The sequence below is a fragment of the Lathamus discolor genome, chromosome 2 (assembly GCF_037157495.1).
Source record: "Lathamus discolor isolate bLatDis1 chromosome 2, bLatDis1.hap1, whole genome shotgun sequence".
Classification (NCBI taxonomy): Eukaryota; Metazoa; Chordata; class Aves; order Psittaciformes; family Psittacidae; genus Lathamus; species Lathamus discolor.
Genome location: NC_088885.1, coordinates 2262938 through 2273942, shown reverse-complemented (window position 1 = coordinate 2273942; position 11005 = coordinate 2262938). Strand labels below are relative to the sequence as shown.

Genomic DNA, 11005 nt, shown 5'->3' with positions numbered 1-11005 from the left:
AGTGTCTGTCAATTGTCATCTCCAACAAAACAAAAGGAAAAGGAAGGTGACCCTTTGGTATTTGGCTGCAGAACAGGCTTGAAGGGTTTTAGGGAGCGGGTCAGCCCCATGGAACACAGCACTTCCTTTTCTGCGCACCTTCCCTCTGTGTTTAACCCTTTGCCTGCTGCAAATGCTACCAAGCGTTTCCCCCAGTGCTGCAGTGCAGGTCCCCAGCTCTCTCTTTCTGCGAACTGATCAGCACAGAAAAGGGCTGGTGGAGGTTCAGGGCACTGGCAACAGCTTTGCTCAGCATGATGAAATCATGGCTATGTCGTGGTTTCATCATGCACCATCATGACTTCATGATATATTATCATGGCATCATTATGGCTCCATCAGGCATCATCATGCATTATCATGGCATCATTATGCTTAGTAATGGATTTTATATTTCATCAGCAGACCCGTGGCTCTAGCTCCTAAACTGCTGCTTGTTCTTTACAGTATTCACTCGAAGGGAAAAGGATTTGTGTGAGTCACTGTGGCTCTTTGCTTTCAGAATTGAAATGAAAGCCCAGTGTTCTCTCTCCTCTTTTGTTCCACCCCTTCCTCTGGTGCTGGGCAATAGGAATGAAGACGTTTGGGTTGCAGAGCATGCTTCTGCTCACAAGTGCTGCAAAGACAGCCTTCCTCCTCGGGACCTTACGGTGGGCTTGGCTCAACCCGTGTGTTCCTGCACCGAGCGCTGACCCTGAGCTGCTGTGCTGTAGTCATCTCTAACTTCATTTTAGCGGCTGATACGTGCCCACGACCTCCCTGAGCCCCATGTTCACAGCTGCTTTGACCCTTTTGCCCTCGTGGGAGGCGTGCCCGGGACTGACGAGGCTATAGAAGGGTTAAACTGACCCATCTGTGTCCCATCTATTCCTAACGGTCAGGTCAGGCTGGGGCTGGTGCGAACACGCCCTGCTCGTTACAGGTCAAGTTAATTGCCCTAATTTAAGCTTCTAATAGGTGGCACCTGGGCTCCAGGCGGGTCTGCAGGAGCAGGGGCTCTTTTATCTGCTCTCAGCAGCCTCAACCAGGACATACCTCGGCATTCTATGGATCTCCTTTGGGATCTGCTGCCTAAACGGTGCCTGAGCTGCTGCGGATCCCCGCAAAACTTTGTGAGTAGGCTGCTCGTGTTGTGGGCCTGGGGAGAGGGGAAGGGGCTTGGTTTCCCAGTGTTTCCCTCTGGGTGGTAGCAACTGAATGAACTTCGGATGTAAAGGTGAGCCGAGGCTGCAGCTGCCAGGCAGTGTCATCCAAGCCGTGCTCTTTTCCCTCTCCTGTGGTCCTTCATTTTGCCATGGCTGGTGTGAGCTGCTCTGATCCAGGCTCATCCTGGCGCAGCCTGGACTTATGTTTCTGAGGCGGAAAAGCAGAAGATGTTTGTGCTGATAGACAAAAAAACCTCATTCGTAGACGTGTTCCAAGTTACCTCCTTGTGGCTTTCCATTGCTTGACTATTGCTTCTTGCCTCTGAGATCTTTGCTGCTATTTCAAGCTTTTCCGCAGTGTGGACTCTGTCTTTGATGCTCTTTTGTTTGCTCTCCGTGTTGTTGCAATCCAAGCAGAAGCAAACGGTGCTTGGAAAACGGTGAGCTCGAGCCGCTCAGTGACTGCTCCTTGTTGCTGGAAATTCAGAGCATAGTTTTCTCTTTAATTGGGAATACCGCTGATTCCGGTACAGTCTATGAGAAAGAAGAGACAGCTGCTAAGGAGGTTCCTGAATAGGGATGTAGAAACTTCTCAGTAAGCACCTATAGCTCTGAATGGATCTGTTGGTTATTTCCATGTTGGCTAAGAAAACTGTAACGCTGCGGGCTGGGAGCTCTGAAACCTGCAGGTCCTCTCATCCAGGCCCTTCTCGCTGAGGGGTCAGAAAATGAACATTGACAAACCAGGTCTCCATCTCTGCCTGTGTCCTTTCAAAAGAAAGGGGTTTTGTGGCATGTTAACGTTTGACAAATTGCAGTTTTATGCGGCGGACTACAGACCAGTTGGAAAATGTGTCCTGTTGGGGTTTTGATCTTGTTTGCTCCTGACCTGGGACCAATCTGCTTTTTGCATGACCAGCCAAAACCTGCAAGTTTACCTTTGCCTGACAAGCAATCACAGCAGCATGCCTTTTACTCATTAGGAATTTGAGTTTCATGCTATCCTGACCGCAGGCGTGCAGCTTCTTGCTCTCTTGGAAAGCAGACTAGCCTTTGTTCGTGTCGGTGGAGGTGCCCAGGCTGTCTCGGGCTGTGCTATCCTGCACAGCTGTGTGTCTGTGTGGAGTGTGGATGACTGTGATTTACTGCGTGTATGGGAATGGGTGCAACCACGTTGAAGTTTTCAAGCTTAAATGGGGGAGATTTAAGTTAGATGTAAGGAAGTTCTTCTATCTGGACACAGCGTGCCCAGAGAAACTGTGGCTGCCCCATCCCTGGCAGTGTTCAAGGCCAGGCTGGACACGGGGGCTTGGAGCAAGCTGCTCTAGTGGAAGGGGTCCCTGCCCATGGCAGGGGCTTGGAACTGAATGAGCTTTAAGGTCCCTTCCAAGCCAAACCAGTCTGGGATTTTTGGGTTTCTATGATTGCCTGCTTCCACAGGCTAAAAATGAGATTTAATTTTTAATTTATTATTCTCCTTCGATTTCTGCTCTTTAAAAGAGGAATATTTCACAGTAAATGTCATTGTTCATGTGTCTCCTTAAAGAACTGGTAAGGTACATCTTCATACTTAAATTCCATTTGAGCATTATTTTTTAATCTGTGAGTGATAGTCTCTTATTGAATAAGCTAATTTGCAACAAATAGCCTAGAAACAAAACATAATCCACTGGAGTTTCCTTTATAGCAACTTCTCCCTAAAATAAAATGAGACTAGCAACAAAAGCGTATGTAAATTCCTTCCCATCATCGCTTGTTTGTGCTATATTCTCTTTTTGTTGTTTCACGTTTGTTTGTAGGGGATTGTGGGAAGATGAACAGCTTCATTTTTGGTGAGAAGATTGCCAGGTTCTTGTAAAAGCTCAACAGTTCCAGCGAGTCGTTGAGCTAACGGTGGGTTTTGTTTTGTGTCAGTAGTTAAGTACCTTTGTGTGGCTGTTGAAGGCTTTCAAAGCCCCAGGGTCCATTGGGTGTTCTTTTGTAGTATAAAGGCTGGTAATTTTGACTTAAGTTGTCTTGGGCTTCTGTTGTTTGTCTTGATAGAAACTTCAACAACTGCTGCTGATGTGTACTTAAGGAGGAATAAAAGAACCTTCCCTCCGAAACAAGCAACCCCAACCCGAAACAAACCCCAAAGCAGCCTGTTTTCCGTATTTCCCCCACCCCAAATTTGCTGATTTTTTGCAAACGTTTTTTTAAAGCTGATCTCTTGAAGTCAATCTCTGAATGTCCATCTGATGTCTCTGGGATTTCTTGAGGAACACTGGAAGTGATCCCTCAACAGCTCATCAACGAGTTGGTAACTTTGTTCTGTGGCCCAGCAAATGACCTTTTCCGTTCTCATGTAGGTTTGTCGTCTTTCCAGTACTGACGAAAACAGCACCAAAAAAGCTTCTGTCTTTCAGGGAAGCAGAAGGACATTTTCTTAAAAAGTTGAGGGTTTTCTGTTGAAAACATGATATCCTCCAACTGCGCTCGAACTCTTTCTGTGCAAGAGCAAAGGAGGGCAGGTAAAATTGCATCAGGACCTGAAATGAAGGTTTTTGTTGAAGGTAGTTCAGTATTCAGTCGGAATTATCAGCTACTGAAATCTCAGGTTGGAAAATGAGAGGATGGAAAACCGGAATCCACCTCTTCCGAAGTTAATAGAGACAGTTCATGCTGATGGGCAAGCCTGTGTCCTGTTTTCATCCCTGTAACAAACGGAAAAGTCCAAATTTTGCTTTTTACACCTGGCTTCAGTGTTTCATCCTTGTCCTTGGGAACTCAGCTTTCATTTGGAAGAAGAAAAAGTTTCACAGCTGTTAGGAAGCAGTTCCAGAGACAGATGGACAAAACCGAACTAATTATCACAAAAACATGGTTTTTCTACAAGACATTTGGGTGTGAGAATTGACCAGCTCTTGGCGTTTGGCCCTTTGGTCATAGCAATTTTCTATGTAGATATAAAATAGTATTTTGTGGAACAAGGGAATAGCCTGTCCTGAAGCCACTTCAGATAAGGTGTAGTTTGTAATCGTAACCTAATTAGAATCCTAGAATCCTAGAACAGTTAGGGTTGGAAAGGACCTTAAGACCATCGAGTTCCAACCTCCCTGCCATGGGCAGGGACATCTCATACTAAATCATGTCAACCAGGGCTTCGTCCAACCTGGCCTTGAACACTGCCAGGGATGGAGCACTCAAAACCTCCCTGGGCAACCCATTCCAGTGCCTCACCACCCTCACAGGAAAGAATTTCCTCCTTAGATCCAATCTAAACTTCCCCTGTTTCAGTTTGAACCCGTTACCCCTTCTCTTGTCACTACAGTCCCTGATGAAGAGTCCCTCCCCAGCATCCCTATAGGCCCCCTTCAGGCACTGGAAGGCTGCTGTGAGGTCTCCACGCAGCCTTCTCTTCTCCAATGTTGAGCATTTTTGTACAGTTAAGCAGAAATTAAATGTTAAGTAAGAATTTAAAGTATATGTTGCTTGTGCAATATCTGTGCTATTTTAACAACAAAATTGGTTTGAGAAACAGCTTTTTAGAATGCTATATAGAAGAAAGAAAACCCTAAAGTATACTGCTAGTATTAATAAACTATTAATCTATAACGTCCTTCTACTCTACATTGAATTCTCTATGGAGTTCTGCTGTGGTATGGTTTTTTCATAGCGAATTTATCCCATAAAAAGAAAGACTAGCTGTCAGAAAAATACTGCGATCTATAACCTTTATATTTAGGGTCATTGTGTCTCTGGGTATTCTATCTTCTTCCAGTTGGATGTGGCAGATAATAGAATCTGAGTGTCACGAACTTATGTGGTACGTTTCCAGATGTGCAAACAGCCAGTCTTTGCATCTGCAGGATTTCTGTGCTCTGCAATGCACTGTACTGTGCTGCACATATGTTACCCAGCACTTTGTTTTAGGAAACCCTGTGCAAAGATACCTTTCTGGTTTTATCTTGGGCATGGTGGGACAGCATAGCTTTGTTTCAGCAACTGTCAAGCTTTCTTCTCTCCCATGTAGTCTGACAGAGCTACAGCGGCAATTTCACACAAGATAAATCCGGCAATATATGAAGGTACCCTTTTGGAGAACAGGGGAGGAGGAAAGCTGTCACTAACCAGGCTTAGTGATTTTTCTTCTTAGCACTTAGATTAAGAAACGCAGGCAGAAGTTGTCCTGGGGAATTGGCTTTTCCTAGGAGAAGGGATAAGAAGATGAAGTTTTGGCTTTGGTTCTACCCTGGTAGATCACGGAAACAAACCCAAATGTTTTGCCCTTCTCCCCCTTCTTTCGTGCTGGTGATTATTAGTGGGCTCTGTGTGTAAACTGTGCTGCTTGGGGGCTGAGTGGCGTGCGTGGCGCTTAGCACAACAGAGGTGGGTGCTGGTAGGAGCTGGATGGCTCCGTGTTAGGCATAAAGTTTACCAGACAACTGGCCCTACCCAATTAATGTTCTTAAGACAAACAGATGGGTTAAAAATCCTGTTTATAGGAGCTTACTATAGGAAATGCAGGGGTATATGCATACTGTGCGATGAAGCTTTGTGACTATCCCATTGCAATCAAGTGTTACTTCATTAAAAAGAAAACTATATGGAAGTTCTGACTCTGCAATTTGTCACCAACGCAGGTTGTGTAAATGCAGCCCTTTGACACAAAACCAACTTGAAATGTATTAAACTCATTGAAGCTGGAGATTTCAGTGTGTCAGTTACCTGCTGTGTATATTGTGGTGAAAAAACCCAACACCTGGCATAGAAAGATTAAATCAACCTGATTTTCTTGTTATAACATTCTCTAATCAGGCTCCTATTCAGCATACAATGCTGCTGCTGACAGTACTAAGTTGTAATAAATAGTAAATACTGACATTTTTCTTGCAGCGGAGGAAGGTTTTTCCTTGTACTCTTTATGGACCTTAATAAGGCCTTGAATGTTGTGAATCATAAAACTTGTCATATGGTTTCTTTTAAAAGGCAGGTAGTTGGCTGGCTGTACAGGAATGGTTGGTAGTAGCAGATTGGTCACTGGTTCAGGTTGTATATATACACTGCTTTGGTCAGTGCTGAGCAGCTGAACTTATGGGCATAAACCGGGCTTGGCTTTTCAACTCAACTGGTATTAAATCTTTGGCTGGGAAATTACTTGCTAAGGGATTTTACTTCCCCCAGACCTTTTGTTATGTGTATAATTCTAATGACTCCTCATTTATGAAAGGCAGGCCTAGAAAAAGAGATGAATTGGCTTGGCATGTGCAGAAATGGATGTTGCTGTGCAGGTGCAACACCATTGAGGGACCTTGTCCGCATAACTCTTCCTTGCGACGTTGCATCCAGTTCCATTATGTGTTAATTCCTAATTCTAGGTTGGTTGGTATTTGTCTTTGGGTCACATGCACTGTCCTAGTTAAAAAGCTGTTAAATATGCTTTTCTGCATAGACCCAGGAAAGTTTGCCATTTATTATTCCAGACTTCATTTGACCTATTTTTACCAGCTCTTGCATTTCATTTTGGAGCTCAAGAGCTGCCATCTTCTATAATGACTGCGCTAATAGACTACAGTCTTGATTTCTTGAAATAATCCTGAAAAGTTGCCTTAGCAGACAAGCATCTTTGCAACTTTGGAATCCAACATCTTAATGCGTTTTCTGCTACTTTCTAAACCCGTAATATTTTGGGTCTTTTCAGTATGTGTAAAGATAGGGGTAAGTACTGACACGGAGCACTTCACATTCTCGAAGTGCTCTGTATTTGTTGGCTAATTAATGTTCACAATACTCTTGGGAGATTTGTGTATTTAATTATCCTCATTTTGTAAGCTCTGGGAAATATCTAACAGTGGCACATGGGACCCAACAAGCCTTTACTTCTTGAATCGCTTGCCCTGGTACCAAACAACTGATTTTCTTCATGAGGCATCAGAAGGTAAGTGCAAAGAGACGCAACCTTCAACCAAATCGAGCTCTGCTTAGCATCTAGCTTGCTCCCAAGCAGAAAGCTTTTGTTTTCAGCTGTGAACATCCTTCAGCCATGAACATCCTTGCTTTCATTCCATAGCACCAACACCAGTGTAATTTGTCTTGGAGAAGAGGCAAACAGAACTTCATTGGTCCATTTCCCTTGAAGGATGTTGCCAGACTTTTTCTGCTCCATTATGCAATCTTTGCTTAGGAACATGTTGCAGTGAGTGATAAATGCACAGACCAAAATGATGTTTGTAATAATATTTTGTAAGAAATTCAAACCTGACATTTCTGTAGCATTGGTTTTGGGTCCTTTCCCAATCGATCATGTCTTTCGAAATGAAAGAAATGAGAAAGAAGAAAGCAGGGTAAGGACTCATTCACAGACACATCACCCCATCCTCCAGGTTTTTTGGAAGGTTGATAAATGGAGTTAGAAAGACAGGAGAGGATAAACTGTTTTTCTTCTGGAAAAGTGTGCTATAAATTGAGGGCAGAGGTAGCTGATCTACTTGGCTCCTTCTCAGCTGTACTGAATTGTTTCATAAGCATTGTTATTAACAAGTGTCTGGCTTCTGATAGTGATCCTTGACTCTTCTCTGCCTTCTAATAGAGGAAAGGCTGATTTCACAAGTGTTAATGCAACTATAGATTGAGTAGTTAGGCTGCCTTGGGTCCTCCTGCTCAGTGAAATGAGTCCCCTGGCTTGGCACCCTGCCTAGCTCCATCTTTCCAGATCATCTCCTGGTTTGGCTATGGAGTAGGTAACTGGTTGTTTTGTGCTCGGATATCCTCCACTTGTGAGGAGAAAGCAAGCAAATCTTTCTTGCTGCTGTGAAATAGCTTGCGCTTCCTGGCTTTAAGCACTGCAGTTCTGTGGCGCACTACCAGCTATTCACTGACTTTCTCCAGCGTTGGATTGCTTTGGTGCTTCTAAGGCAGGAAGCTACTCTTGCACAGTAACCCAGATGCCAGTGTTTTACCCATGAAAGTATTTACTGATACCATGGCAAATATGTATATATTTATATGTATGTGTATATATATGTACATACATTGCTTCTTGAGGGGAAAAATTAGGCCAACTTCATTCAAGAAATTTTTCCTATCAAATACTACATTTTATTGCCTGTATGTCTATGAAAGAGCTCCTGATGGACTGTCTCTTCTGGTTTGTGATGTATTTGTTATATTTGATCTATTTGCTATAGAGTGCTGCTATTGGGTTCAAGGCTGGGCTCCCAGTCTAATGCAGAACTGCCTCTTCAGTCAGTGCAGACTGAAAAGTGTTGTTAATAATGTCCACATGTTTCAGCTTTTTTTCTGTAGTCTCCAGGATGGTTTTAGGCACTCACCACTAGTAAAGCAATAGCCTATTGCCAAGATTTAAATTGCAATTCTACTTTAGTGTTGCAGCTGGGCTTTTTTCCCTGTATGGATGAATGGATTTGGATCCCAACAGTTGTGACTCGTAACTTCCATGAAAAATGGTACCTTTAGGGTATTTGGATGAAACTCTTGCCAGGAATGTTTTATTTTCCCACTTAAAGTGATAAGGAAAAGGCAGCATAGACAACAGTCCAGTCATTTAACACACCGAGAGGAAAAGAAAAAGGAAAAGCTGCGCATAACCTTCTGGATAATGTCCCACTAGGGCCAGGTATGATGGCCTTTTGATTTTCTCCCTGACAACACCTCTTGTACTCTGTGCCCTTTGTCTCTTTTGTAGCTGTGTCACTCTACCTGTAAGCAAAGGGAAGACTGAATGTGCCTCAGGCTCAGTAGAGTGCTCCATATGGTGCTATGGGGGAAAGGACTACCTGAGCTGGAGGAGAGGGTGGTTGGTACAATTGCTTTGGGAGTAACTGAAAGAGACAAGATATTGTGTGGAAAGCAGCTATAAGGCTGGAGGGAAGATTTTACTGGAGATCCTCAGTGACTGGCTTTGACATTGATCCTATTTATTGTTTTCATTAATTACCAAAAATTGGGATAAACACAAGAATGTGCTAATGACACTTGCTAACAGCTTGAAGTTGGAAGTGTGTGAGAGTGGACCACCCTATAGGATTGATGTATGTGATGAATTGGAGATGGAAAGGAACAACTATTAAAATCATGTGAAGTTCCATGCTTGGAGGGAAAATAATGAGTATCCCTGGAATTCCTCATTCATTGAGGGAACAGAAAGCTTGAGGAAGGCGCAGCTGTATGGTTTAGTCAGAGTGTGGTTGTGCATCTTGTCTCAGGTATAGAGGTCTGATCCTTCCGCCACTGGAGGGAGACAAGGACCAAGGAGAACAAACACAAGTAGCTGTCAGATGATTGCCAAATTCATGGGTAAGAGCTCAAGCAAGTCTCACCCTTGTGTTGTAGAGGATATTGCATTGGATAGAGCTGCCTCTCTCCAGTTGCACCATGTAGAGATGGACGGAGAACAAGAGAGGGAACGTTGTGTGGGAAGATGCATGAGGTGTGTGCTGCGCTGCTGTTTTATTCGGGTCACGTGTGGCTTTGAGGTAGGCAGTTTAAGAAAAACAAAACCGAAAAGCAAACACAAAGGAAACCCAAGCAATTAGGAAATGCAATTGTCTTGAATCAAAATAGCCCTGAGGATGGTGATGGAAGCACCTCTTAAATAGCTGCTCTTTGCGCACCCTGCGAAACTGCAATCGGCTTATTTGAAAAGTATTTCTTGATTGTAATGCAGTTGCTCTGTATTAATTGTTGTGTATTGTTGTTACAAAGTTAGTTCAGTTCAGCTAAGAGACTAATGTCTTCTTGCATCTTTTTAACAGAAAATAAAGCAACTCCAGGCAAGAAGAAAAGGCTCCACTAAAGACGAGGCACTTGTGCAGCCATGAGTAGACAGGCATGTTGAGAATAACACCAAAACTGAAAGAGAGGAAGTATTTGCAAAGAAAAGAGAATAATCACTTAACCCCATGCTCTGCTCCAAACCAACAATACTCCAAAACTTGCCTGCTCCTACTCCCCGACTGGAATCTCACCCATTGCTATTCCCCCACCCTTCGTTTCTTCTCCCTTATGGTGGCTTCTATGGGCCAGTGTCCTTACTGAAAACAGATTTCTTCTCCTTGTTGTAAAGCTCCTGGGGCTTACCTGGACACTTGCCTGGTATGGTAGAAGCCTCAGTGGTGCCACAGCAATCACATTCACAGGATTTAGCACCCTTTGTTGCAGCTGAGCTCTGGTGATACTTATGCTAGTGCTTCACCTGAAGCCTGCAGTTAGTTTGCTCCCTCATGAATATGTTAATGAAGCATTTCACACTTAAAAAAAATAAATATCTTTGCAGTCGCAGAGCCAAGTTTGCATCTTGGGGTGGTATTTAAATAACTTATCTTCATGGAAAATGTATAAGTGTAGGTTAAAAAAATAGATAGTGAATAAATTCAGTGTGGCACGAATCTGACATCTGCATTGCAAAAACCAGTCAGTGCAAGCGAATTATGCAGGTTTTTTTTGTTACAATAGTTCAGAAAACACACTGTCAAATGTTATTTTAATTACTACCTTTATTCTGCTGATTCTTAATAAGCTTCCTGGTTGGTAACTTAGTACCTGAAATCTGATATTCTGAGTGTTCCCTTATTTCCTGATGCAAGATCCTTTATGATCGCTCTCATATTCTTCTCTGTCAATCAAATCAGTATTTTAGCCTTTTGTTTTCATTATATACATAAAGACACAGGTGCATGATATAGCTTTGTGTCTTTTCACTTAATTCTCTTTGTGTAGAGTGCGCTGCAGTGATTCACCCCCGTTATTGTTTATTTATGACATTTGAGTTCTTTTTATTCTAGATAGTTCCTGGACATGCTATCAGACTAATTATTACGTTG

At 43.2% G+C, this 11005-nt stretch overlaps 1 protein-coding gene across 1 annotated transcript in view; it reads left to right on the top strand.

Moving 5' to 3' along the window:
• Positions 1-1028: 1028 nt before the first annotated feature.
• ARPP21 (cAMP regulated phosphoprotein 21) overlaps positions 1029-11005 on the top strand; it is a 422740-nt gene continuing 412763 nt past the window's right edge. Inside the window, exon 1 of the mRNA XM_065665400.1 lies at positions 1029-1151. The gene's annotated coding sequence lies outside the window, so the exon portion shown is untranslated. The remainder of the gene's footprint in view (positions 1152-11005) is intronic.